This window comes from Armigeres subalbatus, chromosome 2 (assembly GCF_024139115.2).
Source record: "Armigeres subalbatus isolate Guangzhou_Male chromosome 2, GZ_Asu_2, whole genome shotgun sequence".
NCBI lineage: Eukaryota > Metazoa > Arthropoda > Insecta > Diptera > Culicidae > Armigeres > Armigeres subalbatus.
Genome location: NC_085140.1, coordinates 265,977,852 through 266,003,296, shown reverse-complemented (window position 1 = coordinate 266,003,296; position 25,445 = coordinate 265,977,852). Strand labels below are relative to the sequence as shown.

At 40.2% G+C, this 25,445-nt stretch overlaps 3 long non-coding RNA genes across 4 annotated transcripts; 2 read left to right on the top strand and 1 right to left on the bottom strand.

The window, feature by feature from the left end:
- Window positions 1–1,268: 1,268 nt before the first annotated feature.
- LOC134216291 (uncharacterized) lies at window positions 1,269–4,018 on the bottom strand. 2 transcript variants are annotated; one of them, XR_009980598.1, is made up of 4 exons: window positions 3,764–4,018; window positions 3,635–3,660; window positions 3,162–3,570; window positions 1,269–3,099 (listed from the first exon to the last, which is right to left on the bottom strand). It is a non-coding gene; the product is annotated as an uncharacterized LOC134216291 (long non-coding RNA). The 2 variants fall into 2 exon arrangements; XR_009980597.1 differs by having other exon boundaries at window positions 1,270–3,099; window positions 3,635–4,016.
- A 5,629-nt stretch (window positions 4,019–9,647) lies between these two features.
- LOC134216290 (uncharacterized) lies at window positions 9,648–10,601 on the top strand. Its single transcript, XR_009980596.1, has 3 exons — window positions 9,648–9,764; window positions 10,160–10,254; window positions 10,329–10,601. It is a non-coding gene; the product is annotated as an uncharacterized LOC134216290 (long non-coding RNA).
- A 1,759-nt stretch (window positions 10,602–12,360) lies between these two features.
- LOC134216289 (uncharacterized) lies at window positions 12,361–25,031 on the top strand. Its single transcript, XR_009980595.1, has 6 exons — window positions 12,361–13,191; window positions 13,252–13,466; window positions 23,829–23,971; window positions 24,036–24,548; window positions 24,609–24,731; window positions 24,861–25,031. It is a non-coding gene; the product is annotated as an uncharacterized LOC134216289 (long non-coding RNA).
- The last annotated feature ends 414 nt before the right edge of the window (window positions 25,032–25,445 follow it).

Below are 25,445 nucleotides of genomic sequence, written 5' to 3'. Positions count from 1 at the left end.
GCCAAGAAACAGCGATTTGCTGCTAGCAGTAGAAACATTTCGCTCCATTTTAACGCTTCCCAGAACGTATACGTTGCACTTGGGTTAACGCTAATTTCATAATATACAATAAAATGTATTAAAAGCAAGAAATTAAATAACAAAAGATGAAATCTGATTTGAAAATTATAACATTTACCTGTCTGTAATAAATAGCGGCACCACGTATGTGCGAAGATTGTCTGACATTTTATTATTATTTTCAAGCTGTTCATTGTATCGTATTATATATGCAAGGCTTGATAGAACTTATGTATTGGCCGTCACATTGAAATTTTATTAGTAGCACCAATAACATTTAAATATAGAGCAGATAAATTCTAGTACAGTTTAAATGCCGCACATAAAATCTCATTGGGAGTCGTTGAATCATTTTTATATGCTTGCTGCACATAAAATATAATGGAGTTTTGAGCTCAGTGTATATCAAGCATAATTTTTCATAAGGACGTATGTAACAAAAGTAAACAAAACGAGTTTTTAATACAACATAACAATCACACACGGCTTTATATAATACGCATCGATTTTACCCAAGTAACCATTAAGCCGTTAAAATCGACATTTTTTCGGTTCTATAGTCGCATTAAAAACCTGCTAACAGTGCTATTGTGCATTTAGACCAAAACTGTTAGTATGACGCTGATGAACTGGCAGCAAGGCCCACTTCCGACGAGATTCACACGGTAAAATAAAATAAATATGCAGCACTGCACGGAATTATCTGTCACAAAATCGAGCTTGTTTTGTCGCTGACAACGTCGCTGGCACCAAATTGAAGTTCGGAAGTCGATTTCCACACTTCCGAACGCTTTTCCGACGATGTGTTGGTAACAAACTCAAATTTTGTTCTGACGTTCATGATGTCGGAAGTAAGTTCGGAAGTAAAACGTCGGAAGTCGGAATACAATTTAGTGCTGGCGACACAATATTAAGACTTAAATTATGCATCACCCGCATAAATTTGAACTATTACATTACCGTCTCCTATATAATTCAAAACCATTCCAAACAATACTTGTACAATATTACGAATGAACCATCGCAACAATACGTCTACACTACCTTAGATTGTTTCGACAATACGATAAATGGTATTTCACCAATTTACAATATGTGGAAAGGGCGGTTAAGTTATGTTACTATAAAAAAACGGCCATTTCTTCGAACAAAATTTTTCACAAATTATGCAACATAATGTTGATATATCATCCGCGTTAGGAAAGTCGAACAATAAGTCTTATTTTGAAGTTATAATCGGAGCATATCAGGAGAATTTGTGTAACGGTACCCCTTGCGTTTAATTATTGATTAAGATTTTTATTTTCAATTTCTTTCAATGTAATACTCATTAATATATACGTACAGATTATTTTTAAATCCTGTATATTATGGATTATCTATCTATCTAAATCTATATACATAAAAATGAATTTCTGTCTGTCTGAACCTTATAGACTCGAAAACTACTAAAACGATAGGCGTGAAAAAATATATTCAGAGATTTTTGGGGCCGGGGAAGGTTCTTAGGATCGTTCGAGACCCCTCCTTGTTTTAGAAAGGGGGGGTTCAATACAAATGAAATATCAATTTCTTAATTACTCGAGAATTATTCAAGCGAATGGAACTAAATCCACCGACGAACCGACGTGTCACTGGCGCTCTCTGATTGTCTCACACTTTTTAACGGTCATTCGCTTCTGCGGGCGATCGCTCCTGTCAAATGAGCTAAGACACAACTCCGCTGCAATGTTAATACACGTAGGTTGGTGGCTGAGCTATGAAAACTTCGCGAGCCATTATGGGGGTGGCGGTAGTGTTCGATGATTTTTCATCATGGCGTCGTGGGCAGCAAATTTGAATTATTTTCTATGGGGTGACACGTCGGTTCGTCGGTGCTAAATCTATGTTTCTGAAAACCCTCCCCCTTCTGGAAAGGGGGGCCCCCATACAAATGAAACAGATATTTCTGCATAACTCGAGATCTAATCAGAGAATAAATCGATTTTAGGCGAACCGAAGTTCGTCGGGACTGCTTAAATACTACATAAAAATTAATTTCTGTCTGTCTGACCCTTATAGACCCGGAAGCTACTAAAACGATCGGCGTGAAAAATTATATTCAGAGATTTTTGGGGCCGGGGAAGGTTCTTAGGATCGTTCGAGACCCCTCCTTGTTTTAGAAAGGGGGGGTTCAATACAAATGAAATATCAATTTCTTAATTACTCGAGAATTATTCAAGCGAATGGAACTAAATCCACCGACGAACCGACGTGTCACTGGCGCTCTCTGATTGTCTCACACTTTTTAACGGTCATTCGCTTTTGCGGGCGATCGCTCCTGTCAAATGAGCTAAGACACAACTCCGCTGCAATGTTAATACACGTAGGTTGGTGGCTGAGCTATGAAAACTTCGCGAGCCATTATGGGGGTGGCGGTAGTGTTCGATGATTTTTCATCATGGCGTCGTGGGCAGCAAATTTGAATTATTTTCTATGGGGTGACACGTCGGTTCGTCGGTGCTAAATCTATGTTTCTGAAAACCCTCCCCCTTCTGGAAAGGGGGGCCCCCATACAAATGAAACAGATATTTCTAGATTGCTTTGAGAATAGGTCGTATGTGCAAAAGAGAGATTCTCTTTGTTCACGCTCTCTTTCGCTAATAGATCGGCAAGTTTAGCATTTTCTGCTACATTTTCACTTTAGCACGCTAGACAAAGTTATTGTCTTTAGATATCTGCCAAAAAATCCAACATAAATTTGTGTATAGCTTTGTAATAATCGAAAGAGAATGTAACCGAAGAGAGGCTCTCTTTTGCACATACGACCTATTCTCAAAGCACTCTAGATTTCTGCATAACTCGAGATCTAATCAGAGAATAAATCGATTTTAGGCGAACCGAAGTTCGTCGGGACTGCTTAAATACTACATAAAAATTAATTTCTGTCTGTCTGACCCTTATAGACTCGGAAGCTACTGAACCGATCGGCGATTTGTATCCAGAGGTTTTTGGGACCGCGGAAGGTTCTTAAGATAGTTCGAGACCCATTATGGTTCACTGAAATTATAATATAATGATAATAAAATATTAAAAATTTAAAAATGCTTGGTAAAGCTTACCATTGGTACTTCGCGTACTTGAAGGAGTAAAATAGACCAATCTCGCGGTCCCCTGCCTCTTCCCTGCAACCCTGCATTCCTTTTATTCCTTCCCCGTGGTGCTGGCTGGGGTATGAGCAACCTTATAGGGAAGACCGGATAACCAACCCCGGTGGGAACTATGCCCGTCCGCTGACAGGGAAGGGAGGAGTGGATTTGCTCCTCTCCGGGGGTGCAAATCTGATCGAGTGTCTGTTCTCCATGTTAGAAGCGTCTCATAACAGCGTCTGTTCCCCATGTTAGAGGCGGCTGATCATCGTCCGAGTGCCAGCGAGGGACATTAAGCAAAATTGTGCACTATGGTCATCCGGAAATTCAAGCGGAGAACCGAAAATGTAGGGGTTTGGGTTCAGGCTCTACAAGCTATAGCCTTGAAAAAAACAAGCAACGAATAATCACCAAGAGGATAATAAGTGAAGATCAATCAAACTTACCATTATTAATTTCATCCGGTTGGAAACTTAATTATTTAATACATATTAAATTATTTAATACAATTATTTAATTAACACAATTTCAACACACTTTTATTTATTGCGACATTTACTCCTATTTAGACTTACCCTGAATAATTTATTATCACAGTCGAATTTCGCACACGATTTCGCAGTCCGTCAAGGTTACTGCACATAAAGGCTATCTAATTTTCTCATATAATATTTGTTTTTGAAATACCTAATTTTGATTAGCCTTGCATCTGGCAGTGCTCAAGATCGAGAGTCAACAACAAAAATAGTTTGTTTTCATCATCGCCCCAAAGCGTTTGACAGTGCGAAGTTCGAAAACGGGATGAGTAGTATTATCACAGAAATCTAAAAAGTTGTGAAAAGAGCAATATGTGAACTGTTTTTTTTTTTTCAAACAAAAATATGGTACACGGAATGAAAAGAGTCAACATCTTTTGATAGACGGAGTATACACAATTATTCATCAACTGTTCTCTAAACTTTAACCATATGTATTAGTGTGCAAATGATGTAGTTCATAATCCAAAACTGAAAACCAATTATGGTCTTAATGTAAATGAACAGTAACGTGAATGTTAACGGTGTGTATTAAAATGAGTTTATAATCAGCACATTATACGAAATGGTTTTTTTCTATGCGGGCAGTGCTGCTCAAAAGCCGCTTTTGGCGAATTATTTGGCCTATATAGTGCTTGCCCCCCACAATTTTTCCACGCCCATGCCAAAATGTCAAAATTTTTAGACGAGTTGGAACGGAACGAAAAAAAAAATGAAATGGAAAATATTTATTTACATTTTAATGTGTTCTTTCTCTTTTCTTCCCTTTGGTGATTCAATGATTTTTTTTGCCAATTAAATTTAACTCTGGGCTTGAACTTGAACTGGTGTTTGTTGCTTTTGATTTAGGTTGGTCGCATAGTTTACCATCTGATCCATCACGGATCTGTTTGGATATATTGTTGGGAAGGGATAAAAAGCAGAAGGATGTCATCTGCCTCTGTATCGAGGGCGAGAAGCATTGAAAATGATACAATCTGCAGTTATTTATAGACAGAAATTTTTTACATTCAAAAAACCCATCTGAAAAGTATCTTTCAGGTGAATATTAATAAATACCTAGATTGCCGTAGAATAAATTCACTGATCATGAAATATTAATCTGACGGACTGGCATTTTGCATGCAATGTGATGCAGATATTATTATCATTATCAGTAAAGTGAGTAAAAGAGACAGGTTATAAAATTCTAGGTGCTATTGTTATTGATTCTACCCAAACGTCACAGATAGTAGCTCTAAATTGGTAATAATAATTCCCTTATTCGGCTTGAATCCACAGGGCTTATATCGGAGCGTTGTATACCGATATACGGCTTCTTTTACTGCTTGAAGTACTGCTAATTAGCACTTGAAAATTATATATAAAGCTTTTAGGCACTGAAATGTTGTTATATGGTTTAAATAAGGCTCATTAAAGTGCTTAATGGTTACCTGGGTACTTATTTTTGGCTTCTTCCACGCAAGGGCAGATTTGAGTGAAAGGAACCGTAAGACGATCCCCACCGGTGTGTATCCAAATGAGTGTCTAGTATAAGAACAAATTGCGTTCATATTTTATTTACGCACTTGTTCTCGCACCGGTTGTTTCTATCAAGGTTGTTGAAGTGCAATCATGTTTCGCACCGGTGGTGAAAATCCGCGGTTGCTATAACAAACACGGAATAAAAAAATTAGAAAAAAATGTTTATAAATATTTATTTTCAAACCTTTCAGATTTGTGATTATCAGATTAGTTCGACACACATCTGCTTGGTGGCGCTAGCATACATGCAACAATTAAATGAGGTGGATATCTCGAGATCTATAAGACTTGGAAAGAGTTGCCGTCTTCTACAAAGTTATCTGGATGGTTGGAACCATTGCGATGGACGCTAGTTAGACGCCAACTGGTTGTGTTTCAAACTAAACTTGATAACTTCGTCCATCCGAACAATTTTGTAGAATACGACAATATTCTAAAAATTTCAGAATACGAGATAATATCTTGAGATAATATGTCTTGATATCTAGCCTATCATGTTATTTCTTATACACTAGCGCCGTCAAGCGGTTATATTTCGAACTAAACTTACTTTCGTCATGATCCCGCATGGAAGGATGTCTAAAAGCGAACAGGAATCTACCTCGAAAAGACGCAAACCACCTTAGTCAAGATTCATTTATACGTGGGCCCGTGTAATAGTACTTTCGGGTATTTACAATTGTGTGTGTATCTACCGGTGCACTCGTCGAAACGGTTCAAATGCCACGCGCCACGTTGGAGACTTTACTAAACCTTGTCACTCACATTGCTTGATTCATGTCTATCGTGGTCAACTGCACGTGTCACGTGTCAAAAGCATAATATAGATCTTGGTTTGTCTATCACCAACAGGCACGGTTTTTGCTGAAGGCCAAGCAGCAGTTCCAAGTACACGAGGTCATCATAGAGCAATGGTGAGTGCAAATAATCAGTTTTATTGATTGTTTTTAATTCTGCCTATTTATTTTTCTATTCCTTTAGGAATTCCGAGCGCATTTCTCGAAAGACAGTTCTTTCAAGCATTCCTGCATTCATGTATTACATGCCTCCAGCAATTCGGGGAAGGTTTTTGGAAAACTCCTCCAATTTTGGGAGAATTCCTGGAGAAATTCAGGAAGAATTGCGGGTGGATTCATTCAGGAATTTTGGGGGGACTACCTCCAAGGATTTCGGAGTTTTATTAGAATTCTTAGTGAATTATTCCAGGAATGCAGGAAGATTTCCAAAAATACCTCTCGGAATTCCGTGAGAGTTCCTCTAGAAACTCAAGAAGAGGTTCCTCTAGAAACTCAAGGAGTGAGAAATTCAAAGAGAATTGCCCCAGAATTCAGGAATAATCTTTCCAGTAATTCCGGTTTAAATTCTCCATGAATTTATTTCCTCTAGAAATTTCGGTGGATTTCGCCTAGGAACTGCAGAAGGATTCCTCCAAGAATTATAAGAGTTTTTCTGATCGTTTTGAAAAAAAATCAACAGCAGTTTCGAGAGAATTTCAAAAATAAAAATAAAAATAAAAATAAAGAGATGTTTCAATCTTCCTAAAAAAAGCTGTTTCATGGAATTTTATGTAAATATCAACAGAGAAAAGAAAAAGAAGAAGCAATATGGTACCCACATCTAGGAGAAGTCTAGAAGACCCGTGGTATTCGAGTCTAGAAGATATCGAGGTAATATCTAAGAGACCACACCTGTCATATCCCTATCGGTTCAAACGGTCTACTCGTCTAAAATTTTAGGTAGACACCGGTTTAAACGGTTGTTGCATTTGAGGCGGATTTGAGGTCTGACAGGTTCTAGACATCGAAGAAAAATATCTAGGAGACTCAACTTTTTGTCTCAGAGATATCGCGGAGATGTCTAGAACAAATTTCCGAGCGGGAACCGTTGCCAAACCATCACACGGAAAAATAAAGTAACTCATAAATGAAAAATTTGCCACCTTCTGAAAAATTGTTCGGTTATTTATCATCAAAATGGTGGTCAGTTTAGTTTGGATTTCAACTGATTGGTGGCGCTAGTGTGTATGAAATTACGTGATAGGTTAGATATCTCGAATTCTGATATTTTTAGATTTTTTCTGTCTTCTACAAAGTTGTTCGAGTGGTCTAAGCCATCCCGCTCGGAAATTTGTTCTAGACATCTCCGCGATATCTCTGAGACAAAAAGTTGAGTCTCCTAGATATTTTTCTTCGATGTCTAGAACCTGTCAGACCTCAAATCCGCCTCAAATGCAACAACCGTTTAAACCGGTGTCTACCTAAAATTTTAGACGAGTAGACCGTTTGAACCGATAGGGATATGACAGGTGTGGTCTCTTAGATATTACCTCGATAACTTCCAGACTCGAATACCACCGGTCTTCTAGACTTCTCCTAGATGTGGGTACCATATTGCTTCTTCTTCTTCATATCAATGATGATATTTACATAAAATTCCATGAAACAGCTTTTTTTAGGAAGATTAAAACATCTCTTTATTTTTATTTTTATTTTTATTTTTGAAATTCTCTCGAAACTGCTGTTGATTTTTTTTTCAAAACGATCAGAAACACTCTTATAATTCTTGGAGGAATCCTCCTGCAGTTCCTAGGCGAAATCCACCGAAATTTCTAGAGGAAATAAATTCATGGAGAATTTAAACCGGAATTACTGGAAAGATTATTCCTGAATTCTGGGGCAATTCTCTTTGAATTTCTCACTCCTTGAGTTTCTAGAGGAACCTCTTCTTGAGTTTCTAGAGGAACTCTCACGGAATTCCGAGAGGTATTTTTGGAAATCTTCCTGCATTCCTGGAATAATTCACTAAGAATTCTAATAAAACTCCGAAATCCTTGGAGGCAGTCCCCCCAAAATTCCTGAATGAATCCACCCGCAATTCTTCCTGAATTTCTCCAGGAATTCTCCCAAAATTGGAGGAGTTTTCAAAAACCTTCCCCGAATTGCTGGAGTTATGTAATACATGAATGCAGGAATGCTTGAAAAGAGCTGTCTTTCGAGAAATGCGCTCGGAATTCCTAGAGGAATAGAAAAATAAATAGGCAGAATTAAAAACAATCAATAAAACTGATTATTTGCACTCACCATTGCTCTATGATGACCTCGTGTACTTGGAACTGCTGCTTGGCCTTCAGCAAAAACCGTGCCTGTTGGTGATAGACAAACCAAGATCTATATTATGCTTTTGACACGTGACACGTGCAGTTGACCACGATAGACATGAATCAAGCAAGTCTGGAATGTGAGTGACAAGGTTTAGTAAAGTCTCCAACGTGGCGCGTGGCATTTGAACCGTTTCGACGAGTGCACCGGTAGATACACACACAATTGTAAATACCCGAAAGTACTATTACACGGGCCCACGTATAAATGAATCTTGACTAAGGTGGTTTGCGTCTTTTCGAGGTAGATTCCTGTTCGCTTTTAGACATCCTTCCATGCGGGTTGGAGCGGGTCGCCAAATTTGCCAACTCGCTATTCACCGAAGGTTGCGTTTACATTTCCCAAACCCGTTTACCAACGGCCGGTGCGAGTTCGCGTCATGATAGAGGTTCCCGGATAAAAATTTACAGTACCTCGTATAGGCCAGTATCGACTTAAAAAGTAGAGAGGTAACGGAATTTTGTTCAATATTACCAAGAGGAATTATGACAACTGATCTGCATGGAGCAAATTGTCACTTTTACTTACGGAATAATCGAGCAGAATATTTTTTCGAAAGTAAAGTGACAGCTCCCATTACTTTGCGTGGGAACCTTACAAATGCCAATTCGGTTTTTTGTTCTTTTCATGTGGATACTGTTGTAAGAATTTTGTTTCGATTCTTTACTTTTCCGATTCAGTGAACGGAATTTAACATGTGATTGAGATAGAAAAAGAAATTTCTTTTGAACACGATACCAACCTTATGGCATAATCCATTGGAGTACAATAGATTGTATGGTAAACAAAATAATCTATTGTACGTTTATTGTAGTTTTTTCACGGCCATAAAAATCTTTTATTGTGCTTACTTTAAATGCACAATAAATTTAACTGTTACCAATACATTCTATCTTGTTTTTATTATCCGCTTATGTTTTGTATTGCTCATTCCAAAACTAAATATATTATATAAGTATTCTAACTGATCAGAAAATCCATCTTGAAGAAAAAATTATATAATTTTTAAAGATTTAATTTGTTTGTTGTATTAATGAAATAACAATTGAATACAATATAGTAACAAAAGGTTCAATTATTAAATGAAAAAAAAAGTTTTATCGATTTATAAATAAATACTTTTTATTTCAGGTCTTGAAGTATTCATGTTATGACCAGGTTGAATTAAAAATATAAAAAAGAACAAAAACTTTTGCATATCATTTTACTCGGAGATTGGCTGGATTAATTTGAGCTTGTACGTTTTGTTTATGATTAGTGGAATGAAAAAATGAAACTGATGTTGTGGTGCAGGAAGTGTCCCTTCATTACGGATTCTGGGAGTGGGCAAGCGGCGGATCATAGGCTGCTGTATCGTGGTGAGTATCTATAATGTTAACATCATAATACCGGATGATTTTGGCGCGAGAGAACCTTTTAAAGCACCTTTAGGAAGGGGTTCTTAATTTCCACCGCCGAAGCAGTTCGGAGCATTTTTATTAACATGTATTGTCGCGCTCTTCTCAAACGCTCAGATCTTCGCGGTGGTAACGCGCAAGCAAAGATTGCGCAGCAGCGCGCTCATAAGCTTTTCCACAGGGTGCGAGTCTGAGCTGTTTGATTTTTTAAGCCGCCGAATGGGGTTGCCATAGCTGAATAGCCGCCGTGTGTAAAATAAATGGGCGCACTCCGGCGCGATTCAACGGAGGCTGAATGAGATGATCACGATCCGAGTGTTTATCATGGGATGCATAATATCATTGTTCTTTTTCAGAAGGAAGTTTATGGTAAGACCACGTAAGACTGAATATCGTTCGGCAGCTATTATTGGCCTATCTTACCAATTAGATACAATAATAACTGATACAGGTAACTTTTCCTTTTTTCTCGAAGTACTTTTTATAAGAAAACTGACATGCTTTTATAATTTACATTTTTTACAGGTTCATACATAACCTGATGTGTTAGAGAAAACGACTAAATTCGATTCACCCACTCAAGAAAAAACAAATCATATATAAGTCCTATAGGAGACGCTCCCTTTCCTGGTGGCTGAAATTACAGCGTGCTCAGCGAGTATAGCGAGGTACATCATCGGCGCATTTGATTTTAACGTCAATGCATCAGTGACTAAGTAACAGCAAAGCGCCAAACAACAATACTAAAGCCCCAAACGCAATACAACGGAACGGCGACGGAAATGGAAAATTTTACAGTTAGCCCATATTTTCTGTCAAATTTGCCGTTTCCGTCGCCGTTCCGTTATGTTGCGTTTGGGGCTTAACACATTAAATTTTGGATTGAATGAAAACTAATTTGAAATCGAACAAAAACTGAATTAAAACAAAATTTAAATTGAATTCAAATGAAATTGAAATATAATTAAAATAAATTGGAATTAAATTCGAATTAAAATTATTGTTGAATCACATTGAAATGAAATTAAGGTAAAATTAAATTCTAACTGATTGAACATTAAGCCTATACTGAAATAAAATTAAATTTGAATCGTATCGATAAAATAAATTGTAGGACATAAAGTTGTATTGTTTGTAATATTAGAGTAAAATGTATTCTAGATTTAATTATATTTCTACTGTAAAACAATAAAAAAAATTAGAGAAAACATTTAACATACATTATTTTCTATTGTTTTGTCCCTCTAAATCGTCCCATTGGAGAACCGTTGAATTAATTGTTTTGCTCCGAAAAATGTATGGAAAATTTTCGATTTTTTTATTGTAAAGATACATAACAACCTGGGTGCTGCGGATAGAACCGCTTTTGTGCTCTCAAGCGAGCAGCGGGATATTTTGAAATCAATTCTATAAGCAAAATTATTTTGCAGTTACTTTGCTGTCAAACATTTCCCGCTCCTCGAATTTCTCTTTTCATGCTGCATGAAGGCGCACAAATGCGCGAGACTCTACATGACTTTACGATGGTTTACATACATTCCTGCTGCAATCAGCTGCTGAATCTCGTGAAATCTCGTAACGAGTGCATTTTAGGCTGTGAACCATTCCACCGGTTCGTTTAACTTTTAGTTAAAATTTGACACTCCGATGGTTATTTTCCCATCGTGGTTAAAATTTTACTCCGAAGCCGACCCATTTGAGTTTTGACAGATTGATAGTTATTCGGAACGAAATGGATTTGGCGCCAATTTTCTCGCGAACAAAGTTTAACTATCGAACTGTCAAATCTAACCATGCTCCGGAGCAGGGTTATTTTTAACCACGGCGAAAAACCATCGAATTGTCAAATTTTAACTAAAAGTTAAACGAATCGGTGGAATGGTTCACAGCCTTAGTTACACTCCTACTCATTTTCCACTCGAAATATAATGTGAATATATTTGTTAAAAAGAATGCAAAACTCAAACAAAGTTTTTCTTTATTTTTTCCCCAAATAATAACAATACTTATCAATATAAGATCTAAAACGAACATAACCACAATCTTCAATGTTTGGCTCCGGCACAATAGAAAAGTTTGGCTTCACTTTGACAACCAAATCGATTCTATCCGCACCTCCCAGATAACAACCCCTATTTTTTATTGTAAAAGTCCCATTTACCATTCATTTTATCGTGGAAAACCATTATTTCCAATGTGATTTTATTGTTAAAATTCCATTATATTTAATGGTAAGTCCTTTGTTTTAGATGGTGTTGTTACAGTAAAATTTATGATATTTTAATTATATTTTTTATCCGGGTTGCTATTTTAGCTATATTCACGCACTGGATGGGGATCGTCTAACCCTCTCAGCGTCGCCCTCGACAAATCAAGCTCTCGGCGAAGTCTACTTCTTCTTTTTTGTCGAAAATCATTTCGCCGTGGTTTGACGTTTCATTTTTGCTAAAAGAGTGAAAAGAATAAAAACAATAATTTAAAAACGGGTTTTCGAACTTCTCCTTCTCACTCTTGCAAAAAAAATTGTTTTGTGATGCGGTGAGATGAACCGATCAATTTCGCGAAAATTTGGCCTCCGATTCGGTCGCGAGTGTTATAACGGTTGCAGTGCGAACTGTTCAGAGAAAATCGGTTCTCAGAGAAAAGCGGTCCGCAATCGGTAACGTCTCTAACCGCGCGGGCCATTGGTCACCATCCGAACCCACCCCATCAGCAGATACCGTTCCTGGCGGCGGATGCTATCTCGCCGGCGTCACTGACGCGGTGGCCCAACAGCAGCAGTTTCGGCAATAACGCAACCGTTCCTCCCTAACGCCCAACAAAGTGATCTCACTGTAGACCGCAGGAACCGATGCCACCAATCTGACGCCATACGCCACCCTGCCCCAGTTTGGTTTGGAGGCAGCAGCAGTATTCATCACAACGCATTTACCTAATCCTACGATGGCAAAAGCAGTGGCCGCGGATCCCGTTCGGCAACGTGGTGTCCGCCAAGGTGTTCATCGACAAGCAAACCAACCTGTCCAAGTACTTCGGCTTGGTGTCGTTCGGCAATGTGGCCTCGGCACAGGCCGCCATCCAGGCGATGCACGGTTTCCAGATCGGCACCACGCGGCTGAAAGTGTAGTTGAAGCGTTCGAAGGACGCTTCGAAACCGTACAAGAGCCGGAAGTGAAAAAAAGTGAGGGAGGAATTCTAAGCGCTGGTCGCGAATATGCTGGTAGTAAAATCCTGATTGAGCACGGAGGAGTTCCAGCACTTGGAGGAACCAGGATGCAATCGACTTCCAAGTGGCTTCGACATATACGAAAAGTTTTATTCGTCAAAAACCTTGACGATGACAGTCTGGTAGGAGAGGATTCGTTTTCTTCAGGCAACCATACGAGAGGTGAATGTTTATTTCTATGATTCTATTTCTAGAAAATAAATGTATATTTCATACACATAGATCGCCTCTAAGCTAGCAAGGACTAGATGCTTGAGACAAAACCACATTTTGTCGGATGGATTATTCTACCGGAAGGCAAGCTGCCGTAGTTCATCTTGATTTCAGACGGGTCTGACGAATACGATGGAAATAATTTACAGCACAAAGCTACGAGAATAATTTCGGTATTTTCGATCCATCCCGGATTCCTTAGAGCTGCTCCAAAGCCTGAATAGGTCAGTAATAATATTTATTAAATAACAAAACTGAATTCCTTAGATAACTTGTTTAGGAATACCGCCGAGAATACATGGGGAAGTCTTCCGGGATTTTCTTTGGAAATTCTTTCGGGTTTTTCTTTGGGAACTCCTTCTGGAAAACCTTTAAAATATCTACGAGAATTTCTGCGGGAGCTCCTACAGGAATTCCTTTGGGAATACCTACGGAATTTGCGGAATTCCTTCGGAAATATTTTTGGGAATTGTGGGAGTAATTTTTAAAGGATTTTCCAGTAATGTTTTCGGAAAATCCACAAAATTCTTCCACAGAAGAAAGAAGAAAGCAGGAAGTAAGAAGAAAGAAGAAATGAGAAAGATGGGAAAAGGAAGAAGGACGAAGGAAGAAGCAAAATAGAAGAAAGAAATAAGGAAGGAGGAAGAAAGAAGATAGAAGATGGAAGAAAACATAAGGAAGAAGGAAGAAGCAATAAGAAAGAATACAGAAGAAATAAGAAAGAATACATACGAAAGAAGCAGAGAGAAGGAAGAAGAAGAAAGAAGGAAAGAGGAAGAGGGAAGAAAGAGAGAAGGAAGAACGAAGAATACAGAAGGAAGAAGAAAGCAGGAAGAAGGAAGAAGAAATGAGAAAGGAGAAAGGCGGAAAAAGGAAGTAGGACGAAGGAAGAAGCAAAATATAAGGAAGGAAGAAGAAATGAGAAAGGAGAAATACGAAAAAGAAAGGACGACGGAAGAAGCAAAATAGAAGAAAGAAATAAGGAAGAAGGAAGAAGAAATAAGAAAATACAGAAGAAGAAGGAAGATTTGCATTGATTGATATTATTGCTCAAATGCAGTGGCGTAGCCACGGGAAGGGGTGGTTTTGGACTTAAACCACCACCCCCCCTCCCATAGACAAAATTTTGAGGTGATTTTTTTTCCGAACCCTCTCGAAACAATAAGCCATTTCAATCTATAGAATGACACTAACATTCATAGAATGACAGTTGGCCCATGCAGCATAAGAACAAATTTTTAGTCCCATACAAATTTAAAATGCAAATTAAAAATAGTTCCGGGGTTCCAAAAATTCTGAAAAATTGGGGTTAGGCTCAGTTTTTATGCAGATTCAAAATATTTAAAAACATATATACCCTAAACAACCCAACTAAAAAAATGCTCAGAATACCGCCCCAGACAAATTTTCTGGCTTGTAGTGATGAAGTAATCTATTTCAAGTTTTCCAATCAGTCATCACTAGAAGGTTTCTCGTTTTTCGAAGAAATTCCTAGAGAATTCAAGATAGTTATTTTAAAAATATTTCCGATGTAATTTCTGGAAGATGTGCTTTGATATTTTCTAATGAGCTCAAATAATGATCTCGAAGAAAATTTCAAAAAGATTTCCAAGGTAAATAAATAACAAGGACTCATTAAAATTTCCGGAGAATTCAAAATATAATTTCCATAGACATTTTTTAATAATTTTATTTTTTTTAAATAATTGCCGATGAATTGAACTGAGATTATCCTGAAGATATTTTAGAAATTTTCAGATGATTCCTCCGGGAATCCCTTTGCAAAATCCTCCGAAAATGCCTCCAGTAAATTTATCCGGGAAATCCTTCGGAAAGTTTTCTGGGACTATTTTCGGTAATTCATCGGAGATTTATAAATTCCTCAAGAATACCCAAGGAAATCATTTGATTAATACCCACAAGAATACACAGAAGACAGAATTCCTCAGAGAATTCCTTCGAGACTTCCTCTGGTGATTATTTCGAGAATACCTCCGAGAATTTCTTTGAGATTTTATCCATGAATTCTTTCGAGATTTCCTCTGGTAATTCCTTCCGGATTGCTTTAGGGAATTCCTTCGTGATTTTTAACGGGAATTCTTCCGGGATTTCCTCCGAGAAATTATTCGGGATTTCCTGCGGCACTTCTTCCGAAGGAATTCTCAGAGGAACTTCCGAATTAATCCCCAGAGGAACTTCCGAAGGAATTCCCAGAGCAAATTCCGAAGGAATTCCCAGAGGAACTTCCGAAGGAATTCCCAGAGGAACTTCCGAAGGAATTCCGAGAAGAACTTCCGAAGGAACTTCCGAAGGAATTTCCAGAGGAACTTCCGAAGGAATTTCCAGAGGAACTTCCGAAGGAATTCCCAGAGGAACTTCCGAAGGAATTCCCAGAGGAACTTCCGAAGGAATTCCCAGAGGAACTTCCGAAGGAATTCCGAGAAGAACTTCCGAAGGAATTTCCAGAGGAACTTCCGAAGGAATTCCCAATGGAACTTCCGAAGGAATTCCCAGAGGAACTTCCGAAGGAATTCCCAGAGGAACTTCCGAAGGAGTTCCCAGAGGAACTTCCGAAGGAGTTCCCAGAGGAACTTCCGAAGGAATTCCCAGAGGAACTTCCGAAGGAATTTCCAGAGGAACTTCCGAAGGAGTTCCCAGAGGAACTCTCGAAGGAATTCCCAGAGGACTTTCCGAAGGAATTCCTAGAGGAACTTCCGAAGGAATTCCCAGGGGAACTTCCGAAGGAATTCCCAGGGGAACTTCCGAAGGAATTCCCAGGGGAACTTCCGAAGGAATTCCCAGGGGAACTTCCGAAGGAATTCCCAGGGGAACTTCCGAAGGAGTTCCCAGAGGAACTTCCGAAGGAGTTCCCAGAGGAACTTCCGAAGGAGTTCCCAGAGGAACTTTCGAAGGAGTTCCCAGAGGAACTTTCGAAGGAGTTCCCAGAGGAACTTCCGAAGGAGTTCCCAGAGGAACTTCCGAAGGAGTTCCCAGAGGAACTTCCGAAGGAGTTCCCAGAGGAACTTCCGAAGGAGTTCCCAGAGGAACTTCCGAAGGAGTTCCCAGAGGAACTTCCGAAGGAATTCCCAATGGAACTTCCGAAGGAATTCCCAGAGGAACTTCCGAAGGAATTCCCAGAGGAACTTCCGAAGGAGTTCCCAGAGGAACTTCCGAAGGAGTTCCCAGAGGAACTTCCGAAGGAGTTCCCAGAGGAACTTCCGAAGGAGTTCCCAGAGGAACTTCCGAAGGAGTTCCCAGAGGAACTTCCGAAGGAGTTCCCAGGGGAACTTGCGAAGGAGTTCCCAGAGGAACTTCTGAAAGAGTTCCCAGTGGAACTTCGAAGAAGTTCCCAGAGGAACTTCTGAAGGAGTTCCCAGAGGAACTTCCGAAGGAATTCCCAGAGGAACTTCCGAAGGAATTCCCAGAGGAACTTCCGAAGGAGTTCCCAGAGGAACTTCCGAAGGAGTTCCCAGAGGAACTTCCGAAGGAGTTCCCAGAGGAACTTCCGAAGGAGTTCCCAGAGGAACTTCCGATAGATTTCCCAGAGGAACTTCCGAAGGAGTTCCCAGAGGAACTTCCGAAGGAGTTCCCAGAGGAACTTCCGAAGGAGTTCCCAGAGGAACTTCCGAAGGAGTTCCCAGAGGAACTTCCGAAGGAGTTCCCAGAGGAACTTCCGAAGGAGTTCCCAGAGGAACTTCCGAAGGAGTTCCCAGAGGAACTTCCGAAGGAGTTCCCAGAGGAACTTCCGAGGGAGTTCCCAGAGGAATTTCCGAAGGAGTTCCCAGAGGAATTTCCGAAGGAGTTCCCAGAGGAACTTCCGGAAGAGTTCCCAGAGAAACTTCCGAAGGAGTTTCCAGAGGAACTTCCGAATAAATTTCTAGAGGAACTTCCGAATAAATTTCTAGAGGAACTTCCGAATAAATTTCTAGAGAAGCTTCCGAAGTAATTCTCAGGGGAACTCCCTAAGAAGTTCCCAGTGGAACTTCCGAAAGAATTCCCAAGAGCTTCCGAAGCAATTCCCAGTGGAACTTCCGAAGGGATTCCCAGTACAGCTTCCGAAGGAGTTCATAGAGGAACGTTCGAAGGAATTCCCAGAGGAACTTCCGAAGGAATTCTCAGAAGAACTTCCGAAGGAATTCTCAGAGGAACTCCCGAAGGAATTCCCAGAGGAACTTCCGAAAGAATTCCCAAAGGAACTTCCGAAGGAGTTCCCAGAGAAACTTTTGAAGGAATACCCAGAGCAACTTCCGAAGGAGTTCTTAGAGAAACTTCCGAAGGAACTCTCAGAGGAACTTTTGAAGGAATTCTCAGAGGAACTTATGAAGGAGTCCCAGAGGAACTTCCGAAGGAGTTCCCAGAGGAGCTTCCGAAGCAATTCCCAGTGGAACTTCCGAAGGGATTCCCAGTGCAGCTTCCGAAGGAGCTCATAGAGGAACGTTCGAAGGAATTCCCAGAGGAACTTCCGAAGGAGTTGCCAGAGGAACTTTCGAAGGAATTCCCAGAGGAACTCCCGAAGGAATTCCCAGAGGAACTTCCGAAAGAATTCACAGAGGAACTTCCGAAGGAGTTCCCAGAGAAACTTTCGAAGGAATTCCCAGAGGAACTTCCGAAGGAGTTCCCAGAGAAACTTTCGAAGGAATTCCCAGAGGAACTTCCGAAGGAGTTCCCAGCGAAACTTCCGAAGGAATTCCCAGAGGAACTTCCGAAGGAGTTCTTAGAGAAACTTCCGAAGGAACTCTCAGAGGAACTTCCGAAGGAATTCTCAGAGGAACTTATGCAGGAGTCCCAGAGGAACTTCCGAAGGAGTTCCCAGAGGAACTTCCGAAGGAACTCCCAGACGAACTTCCGAAGGAGTTCCCAGAGAAACTTAGAGAATTCACAGAGGAACTTCCGAAGGAGTTCCCAGAGAAACTTCCGAAAGAATTCCCAGAGGAACTTCCGAAGGAGTTTTTAGAGAAACTTCCGAAGGAACTCTCAGAGGAACTTCCGAAGGAATTCTCAGAGGAACTTATGAAGGAGTCCCAGAGGAACTTCCGAAGGAGTTCCCAGAGGAACTTCCGAAGGAACTCCCAGACGAACTTCCGAAGGAGTTCCCAGAGAAACTTCCGAAGGAATTCCCAGTGCAGCTTCCGAAGGAGTTCATAGAGGAACGTTCGAAGGAATTCCCAGAGGAACTTCCGAAGGAGTTGCCAGAGGAACTTTCGAAGGAATTCCCAGAGGAACTCCCGAAGGAATTCCCAGAGGAACTTCCGAAAGAATTCCCAAAGGAACTTCCGAAGGAGTTCCCAGAGAAACTTTTGAAGGAATACCCAGAGCAACTTCCGAAGGAGTTCTTAGAGAAACTTCCGAAGGAACTCTCAGAGGAACTTTTGAAGGAATTCTCAGAGGAACTTATGAAGGAGTCCCAGAGGAACTTCCGAAGGAGTTCCCAGAGGAGCTTCCGAAGCAATTCCCAGTGGAACTTCCGAAGGGATTCCCAGTGCAGCTTCCGAAGGAGTTCATAGAGGAACGTTCGAAGGAATTCCCAGAGGAACTTCCGAAGGAGTTGCCAGAGGAACTTTCGAAGGAATTCCCAGAGGAACTCCCGAAGGAATTCCCAGAGAAACTTTCGAAGGAATTCCCAGAGGAACTTCCGAAGGAGTTCCCAGAGAAACTTTCGAAGGAATTCCCAGAGGAACTTCCGAAGGAGTTCCCAGAGAAACTTCCGAAGGAATTCCCAGTGCAGCTTCCGAAGGAGTTCATAGAGGAACGTTCGAAGGAATTCCCAGAGGAACTTCCGAAGGAGTTGCCAGAGGAACTTTCGAAGGAATTCCCAGAGGAACTTCCGAAAGAATTCCCAAAGGAACTTCCGAACGAGTTCCCAGAGAAACTTTTGAAGGAATACCCAGAGCAACTTCCGAAGGAGTTCTTAGAGAAACTTCCGAAGGAACTCTCAGAGGAACTTTTGAAGGAATTCTCAGAGGAACTTATGAAGGAGTCCCAGAGGAATTTCCGAAGGAGTTCCCAGAGGAGCTTCCGAAGCAATTCCCAGTGGAACTTCCGAAGGGATTCCCAGTGCAGCTTCCGAAGGAGTTCATAGAGGAACGTTCGAAGGAATTCCCAGAGGAACTTCCGAAGGAGTTGCCAGAGGAACTTTCGAAGGAATTCCCAGAGGAACTCCCGAAGGAATTCCCAGACGAACTTCCGAAAGAATTCCCAGAGGAACTTCCGAAGGAGTTCCCAGAGAAACTTTCGAAGGAATTCCCAGAGGAACTTCCGAAGGAGTTCCCAGAGAAGCTTTCGAAGGAATTCCCAGAGGAACTTCCGAAGGAGTTCCCAGCGAAACTTCCGAAGGAATTCCCAGAGGAACTTCCGAAGGAGTTCTTAGAGAAACTTCCGAAGGAACTCTCAGAGGAACTTCCGAAGGAATTCTCAGAGGAACTTATGAAGGAGTCCCATAGGAACTTCCGAAGGAGTTCCCAGAGGAACTTCCGAAGGAACTCCCAGACGAACTTCCGAAGGAGTTCCCAGAGAAACTTCCGAAGGAATTCCCAGAGCAACATTCGAAGGAAGCCTCAGAAGAACTTCAGGAATACTCAAAGGAACTCCGAAGGAATTCTCAGAGGAACTCCCGAAGGAGTTCCCACAGAAACTTACGAATGAATTCTCAAAGGAACATCCGAAGGAATTCTCAGAGGAACTTCCGAATGAATTCCCAAAGAAACTTCCGAAGGAATTCCCAGAGGAACTTCCGAAGGAATGACCAGAGGAATTCTCAGAGGAGCTTCCGAAGGAGTCCCAGAAGAACTTCCGAAGGAAGTCCCTGAGAGACCTTTGAAAGAATTTCCAGAGGAACTTCCGACGGGGTTTCCAGAGAAACTTCCGAAGGAGTTCTCAAAAGAACTTCCGAAGGGATTCCCAGAGGTACTTCCGAAGGAATTCCCAGAGGAACTTCCGAAGGGATTCCCAGAGCAACTTCCCAAGGAGTTCCCAGCGAAACTTCCGAAGGAATTCCCAGAGGAACGTCTGAAACAATTTACAGAGGAGGAACTTCCGAAGGAGTCCCAGAGGAACTTCCGAAGGATTTCTTAGAGAAACTTCCGAAGGAACTCTCAGAGGAACTTCCGAAGGAATTCTCAGAGGAACTTATGAAGGAGTCCCAGAGGAACTTCCGAAGGAGCTCCCAGAGGTACTTCCGAAGGAACTCCCAGACGAACTTCCGAAGGAGTTCCCAGAGAAACTTCCGAAGGAATTCCCAGAGCAACATTCGAAGGAAGCCTCAGAAGAACTTCAGGAATCCTCAAAGGAACTCCGAAGAAATTCTCAGAGGAACTCCCGAAGGAGTTCCCACAGAAACTTACGAATGAATTCTCAAAGGAACGTCCGAAGGAATTCTCAGAGGAACTTCCGAATGAATTCTCAGAGGAACTTCCGAAGGAATTCTCAGAGGAACTTCCGAAGGAATTCCAAGAGGAACTTCCGAAGGAATTCTCAGAGGAACTTCCGAAGGAATTCCAAGAGGAACTTCCGAAGGAATTCCCAGAAGAACTATCGAAAGAATTACCAGAGGAACTTCCGAAGGAGTTACTAGAGAAACTTCCGAAGGAGTTCTCAAAGGAACTTCCGAAGGAATTCCCAGAGGTTCTTCCGATGGAATTCCCAGAGGTACTTCCGAAGGAATTCCCAGAGGAACTTCCGCGGGAGTTCCCAGAGAAACTTCCGAAGAAATTCCCAGAGAAACTTCCGAAGAAATTCCCAGAGGAACTTCCGAAGGAATTCCCAGAGGAACTTCCGAAGGAGTTCCCAGAGAAACTTCCTAAGGATTTTTCAGAGGAACTTCCGAAGGAGTCCCAGAGAAACTTTCGAAGGAAGTCCCAGTGGATCTTTCGAAAGAATTCCAAGAGGAACCTCCGAAGGAATTCTCAGAGGTTCTTCCGAAGAAATTCCCAGAGGAACGTCTGAAACAATTCCCAGAGGAACTTCCGAAGGAGTTCCCAGAGAAACTTGAGAAGGAACTCTTAGAGGAACTTCCGAAGTAATTCTCAGAGGAACTTCCGGAGGAATTCTCAGAGTAACTTCCGGAGGAGTCCCAGAGGAACTTTGGAAAGAATTCCCAGAGGAACTTCTAAAGGAGTTACCCGAGAATATTCCGAAGGAGTTCTCAAAAGGAACTTCCGAAGAAATTCCCAGAGGTTCTTCCGAAGGAATTCCTAGAAGAACTTCCGAAGGAGTTCCCAGAGGAACTTCCGAAGGAATTTCCAGAAGAACTTCCGAAGGAGTTCCCAGAGAAACTTCCGAAGGATTTCTCAGAGGTACTTCCAAAGGAGTCCCAGAGGAACTTCCGAAGGAAGTCCCAGTGGATCTGTCGAAAGAATTCCCAGAGGAACTTCCGAAGGAGTTTTCAAAGGAACTTCCGAAGGAATTCCCAGAGGTTCTTCCGATGGAATTCCCAGAGGTTCTTCCGAAGGAATTCCCAGAGGAATGTCTGAAACAATTCCCAGAGGAACTTCCGAAGGAGTTCCCAGAGAAACTTGAGAAGGAACTCTTAGAGGAACTTCCGAAGGAATTCTCAGAGGAACTTCCGAAGGAATTCTCAGAGAAACTTCCGAAGGAGTCCCAGAGGAACTTTCGAAAGAATTCCCAAAGGAACTTCTAAAAGAAGGGAGGAACATCTGAAGGAATTCTCAGAGGAACTTATGAAGGAGTCTCAGAGAAACTTCCGAAGGAAATCCCAGAGCATCTTTCGAAAGAATTCCCAGGAACTTCCGGAAGAGTTACCAAAGAAACTTCCGAAGGAGTCCTCAAAGGAACTCCCGAAGGAGTTCCCAGAGAAACTTCCGAAGGAGTTCCCAGAGAAACTTCCGAAGGAATTCTCAAAGGAACATCCGAAGGAATTCTCAGAGGAACTTCTGAAGGAGTCCCTGAGGAACCTCCGAAGGAATTTCCAAAAAAAGGCCCAGAGAAAATTTCGAAGGAATTTTCAAAAAAAAAAAGCTCCCGAGGAATTATCAAAGGAACTTCCGAAGGAATTCCCAGAGAAACTTTCGTAGGAATTCGCAGATTAACTTCCGAAGGATTTCACAGAGGAATTTCCAGAGAAACTTCCGAAGTAATTTCCAGAGGAACATCCGAAGTAATGCACAGAAGACCTTCCCGGGGGCTTCCCGAAGGAATTCCCAGATGACTTCCCGAAGGATTTCCCTGAAGTATTCCGAATGAATTCCCTGAAGTATTCCCGATGAAATCATCGTAGGGATTCCCGAAGGAATTTTCGGAGGATTTCCTGGAAGAATTTTCGTAGAATTTCCAAAAAAAAAATTATTGAAGGGATTTCCTACACTCAAAATAATCCAAACGTCAATATTACGTGAAAACATATGTGTTTTTTTTCCATCACCTTTTTCACGTAATAGCTACGTGAAACGCAAGTAAACAAAAAATGAACTCATGAACACCCTCTTTACCCTAAGGCCACGTCATAGCTACGTGATTTTTAGGTGGCATCCACTATATGATGCGGTAGGCTTCAAATGATGTTTCAGTGGATTTTATATATATTTTGAGCAAAAGGCATGTGTTTTTTTGTTGACTATTATTTGCCCGAATTTTCTTTATAGTGAAAAATATACAACTTAAAATAAACTAAAATATAACATAAGCTACTGAGCTATTGATCCGGCGTTTGTCAGCTTTTTTGTTAAGCCTATTTGTACAGAAAGTTATTTATTCACAATATCAGTAGATTCTGAAATAACCTTGCGCAATGGATAGTTGATACAGCGCAATTAAAAAAGGTTGTAGCCCGGTAATTATTTTCTTAACGATCTACACGATTCAATAAAATTCCAGCAAATTTATAAGACATTATATTTATTCCATTTAAATACAGTAGAAAAAATCATCTTTTACACGCTTCCTAATTTTGTTTTGCATCACCATCTCGGGTTCCCGGAGTTTTCAAAATCAATATTAACTATTACATATAGCAAGAACAAAAGTATTAATTTCCATTTACGCTTAACATGCTACATCAAAGTACCTTTATCAATAACAATAGGAAGTTTTTAGCAATCGAATTATAATGTATACCAATCTAATAAATTCCAAAACTGCAGATAAACAACTCCGCCTCAGTATTTAGAGTGAATGACGGCATCTGCTGTCGAAATGAACTTCAGGCGTGTACGTGATTTTCACGTCGAAGTGATGAAGCAATCACAGTAATAGCGACGGGATGCTTGTTTAGATGCTATCTGATGTTCAATAAAAACTACCTTCATCAGATGAGACCTTAAAGAAGTTCATTTCTAGCAATCTACGTGATTTTCCACGTACCATTAACGTGTGGATTATTCTGAGTGTATGTAATTTCATTAGAAAAACCAAAGGAATTCTCGAAAGAATTCTGAGAAAATGAGCGAAGGAATTATCGTAGGAATTGCCGACGGTATAGTCTGAGAAATTTCTGATTTTCCATGGTGAAAACTACTTTTGTGCGAATATGCTATAATTTTTCATGAATGTTTACATCTTCACATAAGCAATATTCCTCCCGCTTTCAGCAATGTTTACTCATAATTAATCCCCTCAGATTAAAATTTTCCCAGCAACCGTGGAGGAACAATTCTATGCTTCATCTTTGTGGGTCTTGGATCGAAACCCTTGCCACATCCTTCTCAGAGTATTCTTCGACTGCGAACGAACCTGCGCCAAACTTTACTGAGGCAATTGCATATTGACTGCTTAGCTGGTTAGTATCCTTCATCATATTTTGTCCTTCACAAATTTTATTTTAATTTCTTCCCTTTTTACAGCGCCGAACGTAATGGAGAAATCGCGGAACAAACTTCCTCTCTCGGGTATTTTGGCGCAACGATTCGGGTATTCCGTTTGATTGATCCTGATCCCGGAAAAGCCAGACAACGATGATTCATTCCGACATAAATAATTATTATTGTAAAACTGGAAGCAGTTTAGATTTTAAGATGTAAATTATATTCAATAAACTACACAGAGAAAAAAAAAGTTGGGATTCCAACATTTTCTAATTTCATTTTAAAAGTATGTGAAATGTGGTACTTTTAAGAGCTAAAACTTTTTAGTCAAATGTAAAATTGAATAAATTGAAAGTTTTTCTTCAGATTAAAATTGTGATTTTTACAGTGAGTGCACTCAAATCAAAATTTGTAGAATAGTCAAATTAACTTTCATATTATGCATCTCTGGCAACACGGACAACGAAAATAATGAAACTGGCAGCTTAGCTGACCTGTCATTATTGAAAATAAGAAACAAAAAGTTTACTCAACGTTTGTGCTAAAGACCGAGTAAGTTTGTTTGTGGTGCGGCTTTTTAGTTTAATTTTAATTGGGATTCATGTATTTCAGAGAACAGCATGTAAAGTGACACTATGTTGACCCTGTTCCTGTACCATCCGAGAAAGAATTAGGAAACCGGTGTCAGTCGCGGCATGTGTCTGAAGAAAGGATATGGGAGGTTTTCCCGTGAAGGTAAGCATGTAAAAAAATGCTTCAATTTTAGATACTTCCGCATATCCACTATTACTGGACTCGTGGTCACCTACAACCAGCTTCTGAAGCCTACAAAATTTAAGTTTTTCCGGTGTGTTTTACTTTCAGGTTAGATTCGCAACATCATCATCATCTTCATCATCATCAATCACCAGAATATCAGAGACCATCCAGCACATCGGCTTTATGATTCCTCAAGTTTTCAAAAGTTTTCAATTGTAAAACATGTGAAAATGTGTACAGTCTTTTAATGAAATGAATAAAATAAAATAATAAAATGGAATCAAAATGATAAAATATAAATTTGTAGAATTTTATTTTGAAAAAACGATTAAAAATGCTTTTATGAAATTGAGAATGATCACAACTTGTTGATTTGAAAGTATCAATAGTTAATTCTAATGCAAAATGCACATGTCGATTTAAGAAGAAATTGTTATTTTGAAAAGGTAGCTCTTGTCAAAACTTCTGCTGAGATGACATTTTTCTAATGGTAAATTTAACAGTTGTATACTTTCTACTGAAAATCACTAACTAATTTTCTTGATTTTACCTACGTTTCTTTGGTTTTTACCAATGATTTTTTTTTGTGTGTAGGAATGGGCGATACCGATACGATATATCGGGAATCGATATTTTCGCTCCGATTAATCGGTATTTCGTATCGATTTTTTTAAGTTCGATATTTGACTG